The sequence below is a fragment of the Nuphar pumila genome, chromosome 8, assembly GCF_984573655.1.
Source record: "Nuphar pumila chromosome 8, dmNupPumi1.hap1.1, whole genome shotgun sequence".
Classification (NCBI taxonomy): domain Eukaryota; kingdom Viridiplantae; phylum Streptophyta; class Magnoliopsida; order Nymphaeales; family Nymphaeaceae; genus Nuphar; species Nuphar pumila.
In genome coordinates, this window is record NC_143256.1 from 53,732,802 (window position 1) to 53,753,352 (window position 20,551).

The following is a 20,551-nucleotide window of genomic DNA, read 5'->3' on the forward strand; positions in this document are numbered from 1 at the left end:
TTTCTATATAGGTACCTTTGGTTAGATATATAGTACTCCATATATCCCATCCTGCTATACCTCTGTAGTTATAAATATTTACAACACCCACTGCACTTTGTAGCAGTACAGTGCTGTTGTTACCTACCTTTGTAAAAACCTTCATCTTAATATATGCATAACACCTTCCAACCTCACTTCATCATTTCAGTTGTCCCTAACTACTTACAAGAGCATTCATCATCATTTAAACAACATCCCCTACATAATGCTCTTCTTCACTAGCATAAGCTTACTCACTATCCCTTGCAGGTTTGGCTTGTGCATTGTTTTCTCATCAATCTCGTACTACTTATATTTCAAGTTGTATATATGATCAGTTTGACCTACTCATTATTCGTATACATCCAGTCTGGTCTATGTTTTATGCATGTCTAAATGTAAATATGTTCCATCTTACCCATATCCCACCTATCAATATAAGCGTATTTCTCATTAGGCTTAAGCATCGCCTTTGGGTATGTATATGATATTTTTCCATGATTATATGTACATCTCTTCATTAGTGGAAACCTAATCATATGTACATTGGTTCTAGCATGACATCTTCCATTTGCTTCTATATTTTACAGTTTGCTTTATACTAACCTCTTTTTACAGGAAAATATATGAAAAGTGTCATTTTTTTTAGAAATTGTAATTTCAATTCAAACTCCAAGTTGTAATAGCTAGATTTGAATGAGAATTTATATTTCTTGTTTTAGATAGAATGAATGAGCATTGTAAATACCATGAATTGTTTGTTTTCATGCATTTTTGGCCTTTATTTCTCAAAATTCTCACAATGGTGAAACACGAATGGCACGTGCACCATTTCATAAGAGGTAAATTAATCCTAAGTTGAGGATTTACATCAACGGCCATAGTCGGGATGTAAACAAGACTTAGTATTTTTATCTTTTATGAAATAACACTGATCATGCATATAATTCAGGGTTTATTAACATTTAAATATGCATGATTTTATGAAATAATGTTTCAAAAACCCAATATTATGTTAGTTTTTGAGTAAAAGTGCTAAAATGATTTAAAATTAGAAAATGAATAAAAAATAGTTTTATTTTACATTCTTATGCCTATTTTAGTTTTTTTAGTGATTTTAGTTTTTATTAAAAAGAAAAAAAAATTAGAGAAAAATAGTTTTATTCATTTTAAGTGTTGTTTTTAGAAAAGAAGAAAAATATAGTAGATGAGTTTGTGAAGATCTTTTATAGTTTGGTTTTTGAAAAGTTTCACAGTTTTCTTTACTTTTGAAAAGAATAAAAAAAAATAAAAAATAAAAATAATAATAAATAAGAATACAAACCGGGTGGAACCGGTTTGTATTTCTAAAAAGTAGCAAGTGAAAACCAAACCAGTTGGAACCGGTTTGGAAGTTTTGAAATAAAACAATGGTTGTTTCAAACCGGTTCCAACCGCTTTGAACCCTTTTAAAAAGGGGCGTAAAGCAGATCGGAAGGGGCTCCAGTTTTGTGCGCCAAAAATTTTCTTTTCCCCCTCTGTTTTTCATCTCTTCCTTCCGTTTTTCCTAATTGCCGGATTCCCTCATCTCACGTTACTTCTTATTCTTCTTCTTCTTCTTCTTCTTCCAGCAGCAGCAGCAACTATTCATCATCCGGTGGCAAGGAGATCTTCAATCGATGGCGGCGCCTGAAGTGGAAGCCACCTCTTCCTTCCTTTTTCGGTAAGTAATTCCTTCTACTTCTTCTTCTTCTTCTTCTTCTTCCAAATAGTTTTCTTCTTCTTTGTTTTTAATTCTTTCTGAAGGATAATCTGCTGAATCTTAATTTCAAAAAAAATAAAAAATAAAAAAACAGAAAGAAAGAAAGAAAATAAAACAGATCGGAATCGTGAAGAGTTCCTTTCTGTATTTGAATTCTGGTCTGTATTTGAATTCCGGTCTGTATTTGAACTCCGGTGACTATCTGAAATTCCGGTGGATGTCTTCTGTTAAAGAAAATCAAAACAGAAAGAAAAAAAAGTTTTGTTTACTCGATCATTTCTGTTTCCAATTTTTTTTCCGATCTTTGATTTTTGTAATTGATGTTGTAGTTAAATGAACTTTGATTCGAGATTTATAGTCTGAAATCCATAATGTCACCGGATTACAATACTATGATCTAAAAATTTCGATAATTTTTCCGGCAATCAAGATTGAATCCAATTTGTGTTCGGTTACCTGATTTCAATCAGCTAGAAGTTCAGATTAATATCTGATTTCTAGTGTTTAATACATCTGATCTGTTTTTAGTCGAACTCTCTTCACATTTGCAATGAAAACCTGAGCCTTCTTGAATTGCCAGAACTATCTCTGAATCCATAAACTGATTGAGTATTAGTGGATTTTCTGTTCTCAATTAGATCATGTCTGTTTTTTTTCTTTTTCATTCAGTTCAGTTTTTCTTTTAAATTCCTTTTCTTTTCATTTTGATAAAATCCTATTTTTTTTTTTTAGTAAATTCATATTCATATTTTCTGTTTTGCAACATCCTGTTTCTGTTTTACATTTTATTTTCTATATTTTTAGTTGACATAGGTCGATTTGCTGTTTGTTTTTCTTCCAAGGATTTCTCTTGTTTTGCTTTAGTCAATATCTCTTACAAATGTGTTTCTTTTGCTATGTCTGTGTAAGTTTTCAGCTTGTTTTTCATTAAGTCATTCCTTGATGATTAAAACTCTTGATTTTACTGTTTTCAAAAGTTCTAGTGTTGTATTTTTTTCAATATTGTAAGTGCATAGCTTGTTAATAAAGTTTTAATTGTCTTTACCGTTCATTAATTGAAATAATTAGATTTCATAAAGTGGAGTGTTAGTTACTTGTGTTAGTTAAGGTAGTTTCAATTGTCATGGAAGTCTTTTGATAATATTCTTCAGTGTTCTTTAACATTTAGCTAGTTAATATAGGTTTCTATTTCTATCTCTGGTACTGCTCGTGTTCGTTTTATTTGTGCAGGTTCGCACAGGAGTGGAGCAGAAGCGATTGCATGACATGGGAAATGCAAGAATAGAAGATGTTTTTCTCTTATTTTAGAATTTAGGAATTTAATTGGGTTTGTAAATATTGCACTTTACGCCCTCTGCGAAGGGTATTCATTTGTTGTAATAGTTAGTTGTCTTTACTTTTCTTGAATATTTTACATTTCAAATAATTCGGCAATAAAGATTAGTTAGATTTGTGTGTTTGAATACAACATATTCCCGTTCCCTGAGTTCGACCCGGTCTCATCCACTAGTGAGAACCGGTTTTTATTATTTGATGTCTGGTTTTCACATGCTTTTCATATAAAAATCTTTTCAAAATTACAACGATTTAAAAAAAGACATCAAATTTTTGGCGCCGTTGCCGGGGAACGGCGTAATATTAGTATTCACTTTATTGCCTAGTGTTTGCTTTGCATTTAGGTTTAGAACCACGTATGTGCATATCTTAGAGAAGAGCTTACTTTTCTGCACAGCCCACCTATTAGGATTCCTTTAGAGGTGACTGTGTACGATTGGTACCGTACACATAGATTTTATATTTCTTTGCATAATCTCTGTTATGTGTGACTGCGTGGTGTTTGTTTAGTTTTTGTTGTTTTTAGTTTACTCGCTTTGTGGTTTGCGTGGTTTGGCCGCTTAGTGCGTTAGTTAGGTAGAAAACCCAAAGTTAGGACGTGAGCTACACCGGTCTACTCTAAGGTGTATGCAAGGGCGACGCTCACTTGACCCTGAGCTGGTAGACCCTGAGATTAAGGCCAGTGTAATCCAAATGCTACCCTCATTTTATGGCCTTAGCAATGAAGACCCATATCGTCATCTCGACGAATTCTTAGAGATTTGTTCTACAGTGAGAATCAACAACTTTGGAGATGATGCTATGAGGTTGACCCTGTTTCCCTTCTCTCTGAAGGATAAAGCCAAACACTGGCTGAAGGCATTAGATACAGTTAGAATTACCACATGGGAACATATGCAAAGAGAATTTTTAAAGAAATATTTCCCAATCGGTAAGACGAATCAGTATCGAAAAGCCATCACCAGTTTTACGCAAATAGAGGGGGAACTGTTTCATGAGACTTGGGAGAGGATGAAGGATCTTCTCCGCAAGTGTCCCCACCACCAGGTGCCTCGATGGCAACTGGTGCAATATTTCTATGACGGTCTTACTGAGAAGAATCGTCAAATGGTTGATGCCGCATGTGGGGGCACTTTCATGCTCAAGAGTGAGGATGAAGCGTGGTTGCTTTTTGAGACATTAAGCGAGAATTCGATGCACCATGCGACAGCTTCACGATCTGATAGAGTTACACCTGTACAGGATAGCACTAAGAAGGCAGGTATTTTTGAGATAGGGATGAACCTTGAGTTGAGCAACAAGGTAGACCAACTGTCCCAGAAATTAGATCAATTGTTGTTGGGTCCCTCTCCTGCCATGCAGGTGTGTGCGTTGTGTGCAAGTCCTGCACACCATGTTCTCCAATGTCCAGCTGCGTCACAGTATCCTGAGTTTGTCCAAGAGCAGGCTCAGATGGCTCAGAACTTCGCTAGGCCCGCACCCAATCCATTTGCCAATACTTAAAACCCGGGCTGGCGAAACCATCCATATTTCTCATGGCGTAACTCACAAGCCCAAGCTCCTAACCATTCCCAGAATCAATCCAGGCAAGGTGGTTATACACCTGGATTTCACAGATCCAATGATCCTTCAGCCCAACCTGCGTATAATCAAATCCATTTTCAGGAGCCTTCACATAGTCAGTCCTTCGAGGACAAAATGCTACAAGCATTTTCAGATATTAAGGCGAATTTGAGCTCACATACCCAGTCAATTTCAAAGTTAGAAACTCAAATGGGGCAGCTCGCGGAAGCACTTAGCAGGAGAAGTGAGGGAGCATTGCCTAGTCAGCCTATAGTTAACCCTAGGGGTAAAGAACCTCTGCAGAGTTTGCATATGACAGATACACATCAAGAGCAAGCTCAGGCAGTAGTAACCCTTAGAAGTGGGAAGCAATACCATTCGAGGGAGGCTGCAGAAGAAAGAGAGAAGATAAGTAAGAAGCAGTCTGTCCCTAATGTTGTACCTCAGGAAAGCGAGAAGGTTCTTCCATTTGGGCCTTCCACAACCCATATTCCTAAAGCCCCCTTTCCTGAGGCGTTAGAGAAACCGAGAGCATTAGGTAAGTCGGGAGTAAACATGCAAGAGATGCTTGAGATATTCAAGCACGTCCATATAAACCTTCCCTTACTAGATGCCATCCAGCAAGTCCCTCCATATGCAAAGTTCCTCAAAGAGCTTTGTACGCAGAAAAGGAAGTTGAGGTCCCATGCGCAGAAGAAAATATATTTGACGGAGCAGATCAGTGCAGTATTGCAACACCAGACTCCACCCAAACTTAAGGACCCAGGGACCCCTATCATCTCATGTGTCATAGGAAACATTACTGTTGAGCGTGCTTTGCTTGACCTTGGGGCAAGTGTTAACATTTTGCCGGGTTTCTTCTATGACAAATTTGGATTGAAAGAGATGAAATCCACACCTATGACGCTTCAATTAGCGGATAGATCGATTAAGGTCCCAAGAGGGATACTTGAAGATGTTTTAGTCAAGGTGGAGGATTGTTATTACCCTGTCGACTTCGTGATTCTAGATATGGAGGGAGTTGATAGCATCAGACAGACTCCTATTATTCTTGGTCGCCCTTTCCTAGCTATCGCCAATGCGTGCATTAATTGCTGCACTGGTGAAATGGATGTTTCATTTGGAAATAGGAAAATAAGGATGAACATTTTTTGTGCATCGATGGAGTCTGATACTGAAGAAGCTTCTTTTGAGGTTGATATCATTCAAGATATTATAGAAGCTGAACATGATTGGTTGTTGAGTGATCCACCTCAAGAGGAGATTGATGAATCATTCAAAGAGGATCGCCTTGATATGATAGATAGTGAGGCAGATAATGTCAGTGGGGTTTGGCATTCCGAACCACTTCCAGAATTAGCTGAGAAGCCCGCAAAGCCATCGATAGAGAGTCCCCCAGAGTTGGAGTTAAAGCCTTTACCAGCTTCACTCAAGTATGTCTTTTTAGGAAAAGAGCAGACTCTCCCAGTTATTATTTCTGCAAACCTGACAGAGTCACAGGAGCATCAGTTGTTACAGGTTTTGCATGAGCACAAGGAAGCTATTGGATGATCTGTGGCGGATTTAAAGGGGATTGACCCTTCCTTTTGTATGCATCGGATCATTATGGATGAGGGAGCTAAACCCTCAAGAGAATCACAAAGGAGACTAAATCCTCACATGAAAGAAGTGGTGAAGAAGGAAGTAGTTAAACTGTTAGATGCTGGGATTATTTATCCTATCTCCGATAGTCAGTGGGTGAGTCCTACCCAGGTTGTTCCCAAAAAGTCTGGGCTCACTGTGGAAAAGAATGAGAAAGGAGAGAGCATTCCCATGAGGATTACTACGGGATGGCGAGTATGTATTGACTATAGGAAGTTGAACAGTGCAACTAGGAAAGATCATTTCCCGTTACCGTTCATCGACCAAATTTTAGAAAGACTTGCAAGCCAGCAATATTATTGTTTTTTAGATGGATATTCCGGATATAACCAGGTGGCCGTTCATCCCGAGGATCAGAATAAGACAACATTTACCTGTCCCTATGGTACATTTGCGTATAGGAGGATGCCGTTTGGGCTTTGTAATGCCCGGGCTACATTTCAGAGATGTATGATGGCGATTTTCTCTGACATGATGGATGATGTCCTTGAGATTTTCATGGACGATTTCTCGGTTTATGCTCTTCTTTTGATGATTGTCTCAAAAAATTATCTCGTGTACTTCAGCGCTGTAGGGAGACAAATCTAGTGTTGAGTTGGGAAAAGAGTCATTTCATGGTACAGCAGGGGATTGTTCTTGGACATATTGTGTCTGAGAAAGGTATTGAGGTCGATAAGGCCAAAGTGGAGACCATTGTCAAATTAGCTCCACCGACCTCTGTGAGGCAAGTGCGTTCATTTTTAGGGCATGCAGGTTTCTATAGACGGCTGATTAAGGATTTTAGTCAGATTTCTAGACGGTTGTGTAACCTGTTGTCGAAAGACCAGTTGTTTCTGTTTGATGATGCCTGTCTGAAGGCATTCTTAGCCCTAAAGGAAGCACTGACCACTGCTCCTATTCTCAGATCTCCTGAGTGGTCAGTGCCTTTTGAGATTATGTGTGACGCTTCAGATTATGCGGTTGGAGCAATTTTAGGACAGAAGATTGAGAAACGATCTCATGTTATTCATTATGCTAGTAGGACTCTTTCTGACACACAAATGCATTATACTACCACTGAGAAGGAGTTACTAGCTGTTGTATTTGCACTTGAGAAGTTTCGATCATATTTGTTAGGCTCCAAAGTTATCATTTACTCAGATCATGCCGCATTGAGATATTTGATGAGTAAAAAGGATGCTAAACCGCGTCTCATTCGTTGGATTCTTCTGTTACAAGAATTTGATATTGAGATTCGAGATAAGAGTGGATGTAAGAATCTTGTAGCAGATCATCTGTCTAGACTGACTATAGATTCATCTATTGATCAAGGACAGATTTGTTGATTCTTTTCCGGATGAGCAGTTATTTCATGTCAAGCGTTTACCTTGGTTTGCGGATATCGTAAATTTTCTGGTTACTAGAGAGTATCCTGCGCACTGGAACCGGAATGAAAAAGATAGATTTTTTGCGCAGGTGAAACATTATTTTTGGGAGGAACCAGAATTATTTAGATCCTGCCCGGACCAGATGATTCGGAGATGTGTGCCCGAAGAAGAGTATCATTCCATTTTATCATTTTGTCATTCTTTAGCTTGTGGAGGTCATTTTTCTAGTCGGAAGACCGCTGCAAAGGTCCTTCAGTCTGGATTTTGGTGGCCCACACTTCATAGAGATGCTCACGAATTCTGTAGGAAGTGTTTGCGATGTCAGCAAACATGTCGCATTACCAAGCGCGACATGATGCCTCTTTTACCTATTCTGATTGTGGAAATTTTTGATGTTTGGGGCATTGATTTCATGGGTCCTTTTCCGCCATCATTTGGATTTACATATATTTTAGTGGCAGTTGATTATGTTTCAAAATGGGTCGAGGTTGTGGCCACCCGGACCAATGATCATAAAGAGGTGCTTAGGTTTATCAAACACAACATTTTTAGTCGGTTCGGAGTTCCTAGAGCGATCATCAGTGATGGTGGTACGCACTTTCGTAATGTGCAGGTAGCTTCCTTACTTAGGAAATATTCTGTGCATCATCGGATTGCTACACCTTACCACCCACAAACCAGTGGCCAAGTTGAGGTATCTAACAGGGAGATAAAGAGGATTCTTGAAAAGACAGTCAGACCAGACCGCAAGGATTGGTCTCAGCGCCTTGATGATGCCTTGTGGGCTTATAGGACTGCTTTCAAGACCCCGATTGGTATGTCACCATTTCGATTAGTTTTCGGGAAACCTTGCCATCTTCCTGTTGAGTTAGAACATAGAGCATATTGGGCTATAAAAAAATTCAATTTCAACATGACCCAAGCTGGAGTCGAGAGAAAATTACAGTTGAGTGAGCTAGAGGAATTGCGTAATGAAGCCTATGAGAGTGCAATGATTTACAAAGCTCGAACTAAGCATTTTCATGATCGATATATTGTTAGGAAACAGTTCGAGCCTGGGCAAAAGGTATGGCTTTATCATTCACGTCTTCATCTTTTTCCAGGTAAGTTGAAGTCAAGATGGAATGGTCCATTTGTTGTGCATAGGGTGTTTCCATATGGAGCGATAGATCTTTTTGACCCTCGTAAGGGTGCTATTTTTAAAGTAAATGGGCAACGGCTGAAGCCTTATATCTCAGATATTGTGACAGGACAAGACATTGAGGATGTTGATCTTTTAGAAGTTTAGGACTCACACATGTTTGTATATATTTTAAAAATTTTGTAAATATTCATAGAAAAACAATTTTTTAAAGAGTACTTTCATATAGTTCATGTGCATAATTCATAAATCATGATCAGGGTAGACATATTTTCACATTTTCGATTTCATTGAGTTTACTTTCTTTCCCTCATTGATTTTATCTCATATGCATTCACTTAGTTTCACATAAGCATGGGGGAATGCCACTGGGACAGTGTAATTCAAGCATGGGGGAGGGTGTAGTAGCTCACCAGAATATTTTTGTCTACGTTCTTGCACATGTTTACACATCTCTCATAAAAAGTAGATTTTTAAAGAAAGAGTTTGAACTTATATGATTGTTATTTCAAATCTGATGTTTTTAGAGGATTTTTAAGCCCCACAAATTTTTTTTCTGACATAGATCTAAAAATTATGGTTGTTTATGCGGATTTCGAAGAAATGATGATAGATACATGTTAGAATTTATTTTGAATCATAAATATGAATATGCACAGTTCTATTTGTGAAAAACTAAGCAAATGAACAAAAGTGTAAAAATGAGCTCAAAAGAAAAAAATATAGCATGTGTTAGGTTGTTTGGATAATTCCACAATCCTTAGTAGATGGAACTTAGATGTAAGTTGAAACTTTTAATTCCATTTTCGAAAAGGAGAGTGGAAAACTTCGTGATCCTAAGTAACTGAGAACAGATACAAGATGAAATGTTTGATTCTCATGTTATAAGGGTGAATGAAGGAAGTCACTTTTATGTCTTAGTTGATATCTTTTGGTATGAAAAAGTATAGAAGATATTGACATTGCACAAGGCATAGAAGCAGACCACACACAAGCTATATGAGAAAAATAAGTGCGCATAAAGAAAAAGCGTGGAAAGAAAAAAAAAAGAAGATAAAAGAGCTTTAAAAGAAAGAAAAGTTCAATGTTTAGAAGTGTAATTGAGAAAACCTGAGCAGAAAACATATGAGTGAGGATAAGTAAATAATAATATGTTTTTATTGGATTTTCTAAGAATAAAACATAAATAATTGTGATATTTAGAAAAGTGAAAGAAATTCTTTTTCTGTGGTGGTATATAAAAGATTCTAATTATATTTTGATTTTGAAATAATAGGAAATATTTGTGAAAACAAAGTCTTTAATTACCTACTGCTTGTGAGGATGTGTAATATTATGCATACATGACAGAGATGTTTGTGGGTAGCATCACTGCAAACCCTCACGAGACCTTACTCGTCCACTGGGGTAACCCAGGGGGTGAAAGGGCTTGTTGCATGAGCTAAATGCAACCGTGATTCCTACGAAAGTGAGTTAGGTGATAGTTTGATTTCTTGCATTTTTTCTAGTTTGCTCGAGGACTAGCAAAACATAAGCATGGGGGTATTTGATCATGCATATAATTCAGGGTTTATTAACATTTAAATATGCATGATTTTATGAAATAATGTTTCAAAAACCCAATATTATGTTAGTTTTTGAGTAAAAGTGCTAAAATGATTTAAAATTAGAAAATGAATAAAAAATAGTTTTATTTTACATTCTTATGCCTATTTTAGTTTTTTTAGTGATTTTAGTTTTTATTAAAAAGAAAAAAAATTTAGAGAAAATAGTTTTATTCATTTTAAGTGTTGTTTTTAGAAAAGAAGAAAAATATAGTAGATGAGTTTGTGAAGATCTTTTATAGTTTGGTTTTTGAAAAGTTTCACAGTTTTCTTTACTTTTGAAAAGAATAAAAAAAAAATAATAATAATAATAAATAAGAATACAAACCGGGTGGAACCGGTTTGTATTTCTAAAAAGTAGCAAGTGAAAACCAAACCGGCTGGAACCGGTTTGGAAGTTTTGAAATAAAACAATGGTTGTTTCAAACCGGTTCCAACCGGTTTGAACCCTTTTAAAAAGGGGCGTAAAGCAGATCAGAAGGGGCTCCAGTTTTGTGTGCCGAAAATTTTCTTTTCCCCCTCTGTTTTTCATCTCTTCCTTCTGTTTTTCCTAATTGCCGGATTCCCTCATCTCACGTTACTTCTTCTTCTTCTTCTTCTTCTTCCAGCAGCAGCAGCAACTATTCATCATCCGGTGGCAAGGAGATCTTCAATCGATGGCGGCGCCTGAAGTGGAAGCCACCTCTTCCTTCCTTTTCCGGTAAGTAATTCCTTCTACTACTTCTTCTTCTTCTTCTTCTTCTTCTTCCAATTAGTTTTCTTCTTCTTTGTTTTTAATTCTTTCTGAAGGATAATCTGCTGAATCTTAATTTCAAAAAAAATAAAAAATAAAAAAACAGAAAGAAAGAAAGAAAATAAAACAGATCGGAATCGTGAAGAGTTCCAGTCTGTATTTGAATTCCGGTCTGTATTTGAATTCCGGTCTGTATTTGAACTCCGGTGACTATCTGAAATTCCGGTGGATGTCTTCTGTTAAAGAAAATCAAAACAGAAAGAAAAAAAAGTTTTGTTTACTCGATCATTTCTGTTTCCAATTTTTTTTCCGATCTTTGATTTTTGTAATTGATGTTGTAGTTAAATGAACTTTGATTCGAGATTTATAGTCTGAAATCCATAATGTCACCGGATTACAATACTATGATCTAAAAATTTTTGATCGATCACCTAGATTGATGTCTGTGTTTTTTTCCGGCGATAATTTTTCCGGCAATCAAGATTGAATCCAATTTGTGTTCGGTTACCTGATTTCAATCAGCTAGAAGTTCAGATTAATATCTGATTTCTAGTGTTTAATACATCTGATCTGTTTTTAGTCGAACTCTCTTCACATTTGCAATGAAAACCTGAGCCTTCTTGAATTGCCGGAACTATCTCTGAATCCATAAACTGATTGAGTATTAGTGGATTTTCTGTTCTCAATTAGATCATGTCTGTTTTTTTTCTTTTTCATTCAGTTCAGTTTTTCTTTTAAATTCCTTTTCTTTTCATTTTGATAAAATCCTGTTTTTTTTTTTTTAGTAAATTCATATTCATATTTTCTGTTTTGCAACATCCTGTTTCTGTTTTACATTTTATTTTCTATATTTTTAGTTGACATAGGTCGATTTGCTGTTTGTTTTTCTTCCAAGGATTTCTCTTGTTTTGCTTTAGTCAATATCTCTTACAAATGTGTTTCTTTTGCTATGTCTGTGTAAGTTTTCAGCTTGTTTTTCATTAAGTCATTCCTTGATGATTAAAATTCTTGATTTTACTGTTTTCAAAAGTTCTAGTGTTGTATTTTTTTCAATATTGTAAGTGCATAGCTTGTTAATAAAGTTTTAATTGTCTTTACCGTTCATTAATTGAAATAATTAGATTTCATAAAGTGGAGTGTTAGTTACTTGTGTTAGTTAAGGTAGTTTCAATTGTCATGGAAGTCTTTTGATAATATTCTTCAGTGTTCTTTAACATTTAGCTAGTTAATATAGGTTTCTATTTCTATCTCTGGTACTGCTCGTGTTCGTTTTATTTGTGCAGGTTCGCACAGGAGTGGAGCAGAAGCGATTGCATGACATGGGAAATGCAAGAATAGAAGATGTTTTTCTCTTATTTTAGAATTTAGGAATTTAATTGGGTTTGTAAATATTGCACTTTACGCCCTCTGCGAAGGGTATTCATTTGTTGTAATAGTTAGTTGTCTTTACTTTTCTTGAATATTTTACATTTCAAATAATTCGGCAATAAAGATTAGTTAGATTTATGTGTTTGAATACAACATATTCTCGTTCCCTGAGTTCGACCCGATCTCATCCACTAGTGAGAACCGGTTTTTATTATTTGATGTCTGGTTTTCACATGCTTTTCATATAAAAATCTTTTCAAAATTACAACGATTTAAAAGAAGACATCAAACACTGAATCCCTCTTTTCAAAAATCATCATATTTTCTTTAAATATTTTTCTCTTTTATCAGAATTTAATCTAAAATTAATTCAATATATATACCAATGGCCATAGTCAGGGTATATTGAGAGTTAATTTCATTTTGAAATCTATAAAAATGTATTTTATTCTTCACTTGAATTTAAATGTGGTTATTATATAATATATTCAATGACCATAGTCAGGGATATATTATATCTTCAACCTCATTCTTAATTCATTTAAAGAATGGAATAACTTTTCAAAATCCTATTTCAAAATTGTTCAAATTCATTTCATCATTTAGGATAGAATTGCATCATATTTTCAAAATTTCCTTTTAAAATCCAAGTGATTGTGAATATCTCTTCTTCAAATTCCTATTTCAAATCTACCTCATTTCCAAACTTTGAAATCAAATTCAAAGTTTAAAATTCAACTTGATTCATTTTATAAAATTCCAAATCCAAGTTCAAAGTCCAATTTGACTTTGAAAATCATTCTCAAACTCAATTTTGAAATTCCAAATATCCAAAGTTAGATCCTAATCCCAACTTGAATCCGGATTTTCAAGTACAATCCCCATTTTTGGATCTCAGACTTTAGATTCAAATTCTATTTTAGGATCCAGAATTCAACTCCCATCACTAGATCTTAGGTTTCAGATCCAAAATCCATTCTAGGATCCAGAACCCAATTCTACATTGGATCTCAGATTTCAGATCCAAATCCATCTTAGGATCTAGATCCCAATTCTACTTTTTGGATCTCAGACTTCAGATCCAATTCCATTTTAGGATCCAGAATCCAACTTCACTTTGGATCTCAGACTTCAGGTCCAAATCCATTTTAGGATCCAGAACCCAACTTTACTTTGCATCTCAGACTTCAGATCTAAGTCCATCTTAGGATCCAGATCCCAATTCTATTTTTTGGATCTCAAACTTCAGATCCAAAATCTATCATGGCTTCCAAATCTTAGATCCAATTCCATTTAAAATTCAGAATCCAATTTCATCTTGGATCCCAGAGTTCAGATCCAATTCCCGTTTTGGATTCTAAATCCAGAATTCAAAATTTAAAAATCTCAATTCTATTTAGAATCCATACTTTGAATTCAAATTCCATTCTGAATTCCAGATTTCAAATCAACTTCCATTCTCAATTCCAAATCCAATTCCATTTCATCCCAAAACTCAAATCCCATTCCCATTTAGGATTCTAAATCCAAGAATTCAATCTCCTCCTGAATTTCAACTCTATTTAGAATCCAGACTTTGGATCCAAATCACATCTTGAATTTCAACTTTCAAATCAATCTTACTTCTCAATTCTATTTTTCCACAGTTTATTTTGATTTCAAACTCCAAAAGTTAGAATTCAATTCCATTTTCATGTCTATTCTGATTCAAAGTCCATTTATGACTTTGAAGTTTCCTTTCTTCTCCTTTTATCTCAACTTCAGAATTATTTCTTTCAAAGCCAAGATTTATTCTCAGACTCTGATTACTCTAAAAACTTGGAACTTTAAATCTTAAAGTTCTAAGTTAGAAACCATTCCTTCACTTTATCATCAGATTCATCTCAGAAACACTTGGAAAATTTCAAATCATTTTTAAAAAGAGCATACATCCTTGCATTTGCACAAGCATGATTCTTTGTGCATTTAGACTTAGAATAGATTCTTAGATAATTTTTTAGCAAAGTAAAAGGCATGAAATTCGACCCTTGGTTCGATTACCCCTAGTAAAGGCGCCAGGAACAGTCGAACCTCGTACCGACGAGCGGATCCCGTCTCCCAGTTTTCCCGCAAATATTTCAAAACGGAGGCAAGTTATTTTCTCAAATACTTTCAAAATTAAGGTCAAGTGAGACCCCGCAAAAGAGTTCCTCTCTCTCTTCTTTTCTCTTCTCTCTTTCTTTCTGCCTTTTATTCTCCTCCCTTTTATTCTCCTCCCTTCAAAAAGGAGGAAATAGAGGTTGGAAAGGAAAAGAGAAGGAAGAGAGAGAACATTACGAGAGGAAAAATTTTGCGATGATCACAAATATTTAGTTAATGTGTTTTGTTTTCTTAGTGTAATTAGATTCATTAAGGTTTTGTGCAAGTTAGATTTGTCATTAGCATAATTTTCTTTGCTTAGTTTTGCAATTTTATGTTGGTTATGTGAAAATTTTTATTGTTATTTGATTAGTCGTCTTCCCCAAGGTGGGGCGTCAGCCATTACTGCTCCATTAGAGCTCTAGGCTGTTTTTATTAAGTGGTTTGTGTCTTTAGAAAGTGTCTTAGAGTGTTCAGGTTCATTGGTATAGCTTAGGAGACGTTTTTGTGTAATAAAGCAAGTTGGATTCTAAGATTATGTCAATTAATGTGTTTTAGAATATTTATTTAGTTTTTTTAATGTTTTCCTTGCTGTAGTTGAATATTAATTGTTTAGGTTAAGATAGTATCATTGTATTAGCTAGGTGTTAACGTTTTTAGACGAAGAGTAAAAAAATAATTGGAGTGGAAAACGTTTTGTTTAGAAGAAAAAAAATCTGCTGTCTTCCAAATTCGTGCATACTATTTTGGAAATATTTTGAACATTTACTCCAATCAAGAGAGAAAGTTTCTCCTTTTAATATTTTTGGAAACACCATTTGGATTTCAAAGATTTACTAAAAGATTGATACACGATTTTTGGGATTGAAAGTAAAACTTATTCTTTCTTTTTAAAAGATCACTAAAAACGTGTTCAAGATTTTTGGAAAGGTTTTCAAAAAGTACTTACTGTTTTTGTAAAGCAAGGTTGGAAACGTGTGGTCCCCTCTGTGAGTTGGATGTTTTCAATTCTTTATGACCATTTGATTTACCAAGCAATTAAGGTAAGTTTATCCCTCTTGATTGGACGTTTTTATCAAAATCAATTTGTTCCAACTATTTGCTAGCTCCTAATTATTACCTTCTTCTTTAGTAACTTATATTAGGTGTATTAATTAGGTTTTAAATATTTAAATTAATAGTATTAACTTTAGATTAGTAGATAGTGTCTTATTTAGGAAGGCCTTAACTAGGGTTTCTTGTATTAGGCGTGTAATTAGTGGAGTCATTAACTTTAGTCTTAATTAATTAAGTTTTAATTTTAAGTGTTTAAATTAGCTAATGTCTAAGATAGTCAACCTAACCTAACCTAGTCAATCTAGTCAACCCAGTTAGGTGTGTCGTGTCCCTAGCCTAAGTCGAGTCCACCTAGTGAACCCAGTCAATCTAGCCAAGTGTGGCGTGAGCCTAATCCTATCTTAAACCCACCACTCTTTAGCATTTAGTGGTTTAGTACATTTATTTTTAAGTATATTAACTTCAGTATAAGTAGTGTAGGTTTTCTTTTAATCGATCTAGTAGAGTGGAGCATTGCTTGTTTAAGGTGTGTTTGATACTTGCTTTGTTTATGTTAGTAACTTAATTAGTTCGTTTGCATTTAGCTTGTATTAATTGCAGTCACTCATTCATATAGTTAAGTGCATGTTTAAGTACATTAGTTACAATTGCATTATTAGTTCATTTTGTTTTTAGTCATAAAGTGCATATCATATTTCGTTTTTATTTCATTTCGCATCATTGCATTTAACATCAGCATACAATCTGTCATTTAGGTTGCATTAGGTTTAATTTGCATTATTTAGTGTTTAAATAGATTTATAAAGTGAATAGTGCATTCAAAACAAAACCCGATTTTTGCCGTATCGCACTGTCATCATTTCCTGTGCAAAAATTTCGAGTTTTTAAATTTTTATTTTTCTATTCCCTTTACTAGTGTGTTAACTGCCTACATACCAAATTTCAGCTCGATCCGAGTTGGGTTGGTCTGATTTTTAAGCGTTTTGTGAAAACTGCTTTTTCTGGTTTTTAAATTTCGGGACTTGCGATATCCTGATTTTTCTTCATTTTGAAACGCTTATATCTGGAGTTCCAGATATCATTTTTTCATTCTGTAAAAACTGTCAAATTATTTAGTCTGTTAGTTACAGAACAGAACCAAATTCGGGAAAATCGGACTTCGTTTGCTATGTTAAACAGTGGTTTTCCAAAGAGTTGTCAGAAGTCTCTTTTACACTAGTTAGGGGCATCTTAGTAATTTTATTGTTTTCAGCATTTTCGTACTGTTTTGAGGATTTTATGCATATTAGGAGCTGCAGCTGCATCATACAGCATTGTTAGACTTAGGTTAGTTAATTGTTTTCTCATAATTAGGATTTGTTCTATTAATTTCTTGAAAATTAGATTTAGTTTCATTTATAGCTTGCATCATTAGCATAAGTTATTAACCATTTATTTTCCTTTGTTTTTAGGTTGAAAGGCATACTCATTTCCAGGGTTTAGTGTCTAAGTGCGAAGATTGAATAACTGGCGAAAGGACCAAAATACCCTTGGCGTGCAACTGAAGATTGAATTGCTTTTTTATTTCATTTTAGTGTTAAAATTGTAGTTGTATTAACTTTGTAATTGTAGATTGAGATTTGAGATTAATAAATTAAACTTTTGAGAGATATTCTGAGTAACTCCTGTTCCTTGAGGATTCGACCCGCACTTACCACTTCATGGAAAGTCGGTTTTTATATCTTTGGTTGACAATTTTCCAAAGCTTTTATTGAAAATTATTGTTTTAAAAATACCATTTCCAAAAGATCAACCAAATTTTGGCGCCGTTGCCGGGGAACGGCGAATTACTTATTTTATTTCTTAGAGTTTGATTTATTAATCTGATTTAGTTAGTTACTTAGTTGTTTAATTTTCTAGTTAGTAGGATTAGTAAGTGAATATAGGATTAACATAGTTAGTAAATATAGGATTCACGTACTGTTCTTTCTAGGATTCACTTTATATTCATTCTGCAAGGAGCGATTAGACAGGTGGGTTTTAGAAAAACTTAATTGTGATTTCATGTATTTATCTTTTCAGTACTTTAGAGTAGTTTAATTTGTTATTTCATTTACGTAGTTAGATAATTCTGACATAATTAGTTTAGCATATTTGTGTAGTAGTTGTTCTATTTGTGTTATTTATATTTTAGTACCTGTGTTAGTTTAGATTTAGATTTAGGTCGTGTGCTTACATCTGGTCTTAGTACCAGTGTATGCAGGGGTGACAAGGTCTAGGAACACCATTACATCCATTTGTTGACAACCCAGAGAGAATTTTACATTCTCATCGAAGTTCGACAACAATGGCTGACATGGATCCTCCACCTCCACCCCCAGTTCATCCACGTCCTCTGCAGAAATACTTCATTCCCATAGACTATGTCCAGGCATCCTGCATTCAGAGACCCGATGTAGGAGCGCCTCACTACGAGATTAAGGCCAGCATTATCCAGATGCTCCTATCTTTTTATGGCCTTAGTCACGAGGATCCCTACCAGCATTTAGATGAATTCCTCGAGATCTGTTCTACTGTAAAGATACAGAATTTCGACAATGACGCTTTGAGGTTGAATCTATTTCCCTTTTCATTGAAGGCCAAGACCAAGTATTGGCTAAAGTCCTTAGATTCTGTAGAAATAGAGTTGTGGGATCAGTTACAGCAGGAGTTTCTTAGGAAATACTTTCCCATTGGTTGTACGAACCAATATTGTAGAGCCATCACTAGCTTCTAAGAGCTAGATGGTGAGCACTTTCATGAGACTTGGGAGAGAATGAAGGATCTCCTCAGGAAATGTCCCCATCATCAGGTGCCGAGATGGCAACTGGTGCAGAGCTTCTACGATGGATTGTCTGACAGGAATCGTCATATGATCGACTCTTCATACAGGGGGACATTCATGTTGAAGAGCGAGGATGAAGCATGGAGGTTGTTTGATACATTGGTCGAGAAATCCCTCCACCATGCTTCGAGCTCTCATTCGGATAGAGCCACACCCAGCATTCAGAAGAAAGCTGGTGTTCTTGAGATTGGTCCATCTACTACACTACAGTGCAAGGTAGACATGATTGCTCAGAAGCTGGACCAGCTTCTCTCAGGACCACCCACTACCCAGCAGGTGTGTACTCTATGTGCCAGTTCGGCACATGATATTACTGAGTGCCCTTCGGCAACTCAGTACCCTGAATTTGTTCAAGAACAAGTTCAGGCAGCTCAAGGTTACGTCAGACCGCCGAACAACCCATTCTCATCTACATATAATCTGGGTTGGCATAACCATCCCAATTTTTCATGAAAGAATCCAGTCTTTCATGCAGATGCCTACATCCTCTCAGCCAACTCGGCCGCCATCTTTTTCTCTGACATTTCCGAGGCCGAGTTATTCTCAGTCTTCCTCATTTCCTCCCCTGATTCAGCAGGAGTCTGCCCCGCAAACATCTTTTGAGGAGAGACTTCTCCAGGCATTCCAAGAGGTGAAAACCTCTAATCAGAATGCCTTCGAGAAGTGTAGCCAGATATTGAGCTCACATACGCAGTCCATTGCGAAGTTAGAGTCGCAAATGGGACAGTTAGTAGAGGCGATCAGTAGAAGACCCGAGGGTACATTGCCGAGCTAGGCTGTCATGAACCCGAAGGGCAAGGACCAGATGACTGGAGGCCTATTTCATGACGAGTCACAGCAGCAGGCCAAATCTGTTATGGCCCTGAGGAGTGGACGTGAGTATCACGTCGAGAGCAGAGAGAGAGAGTAGAGAGAAAATAGAGGAGCCAAAGACCATTATTTCACCTTCGTCGGCTGAGCCATCATTATCATCCCCGTCCCCATCATCATCATCATCTTCATCCTCAGTGCAGAAGAAGGATATGAGCGAACCCTCTCACAAAGAGGAGGAACCACCCGAGTATATTCCCCCACCACCCTATCCTAAAGCACGAGAGTCTCCCAGATTTAGAGGGAAGTAGGGTGCGAAGATCCAGGACATGCTGGACATCTTCAAGCATGTGCAAATCAACTTACCTTTGCTTGATGTGATTCAGCAGGTGCCGACATATGCCAAATTCCTGAAGGAGCTATGTACGCAGAAGCAGAAATCTAGAGAGAGAGTTCCTAACAGGGTCCATCTTACTGAGCATGTGAGTTCAGTACTTCAGCATCAGACACCACCAAAGCTCAAGGACCCTGAAGCCCCGATCATTGCTTGTACCATAGGGAACATCTGGATAGAACGCGCATTGCTCGATCTTGGAGCAAGCATGAACATTCTGCTCGGGTATTTCTTTGATTTTTTTGAGCTAGGAGAGATGAGATCGACCCCTATTACACTTCAGCTGGCAGATCGTTCTGTCAAGGTACCGAGAGGTGTCTTGGAGGACGTGCTAGTTAAGGTGGATGACTTTTATTTCCCCGTCGATTTCATCATTCTGAATATGGAAGGAGTAGACAGCCAGCACCAGACTTCGATCATTTTGGGCAGACCATTCTTGGCGACTACCAATGCGTGCATCAACTGTAGGACCGGAGCCATGGATCTCTCATTCGGCAATAGGAAGGTCAAGCTGAATATTTTCAATGCCGCTATGGGACCAGCAGGAGACATGGACTGCTTCTATGTAGATATTGCGCAGGAGTTATTGGAGGAGCAACCCGATTTGTATATTACTGAGGATTCTTTAGATTTGTACCATATAGAGAAGAATAGTTATATAGATAGCGTAGATGTGTCTAGAGTGTCGTCAGAGAGACCACCTTGGGGAGCTATCATTGAACCTCTTCTACCACTTGCGGAGTCCCTCGCCAAATCTTCGATTGAGTCACCTCCGAAACTCGAGTTGAAACCCTTA

The 20,551-nt window shown here is 36.4% G+C and overlaps 1 non-coding gene across 1 annotated transcript; it reads right to left on the reverse strand.

The window, feature by feature from the left end:
• Positions 1-18,415: 18,415 nt before the first annotated feature.
• On the reverse strand, positions 18,416-18,520 carry LOC149829938 (small nucleolar RNA R71). Its single transcript, XR_016433936.1, has one exon. It is a non-coding gene; the product is annotated as a small nucleolar RNA R71 (small nucleolar RNA).
• Positions 18,521-20,551: the final 2,031 nt, after the last annotated feature.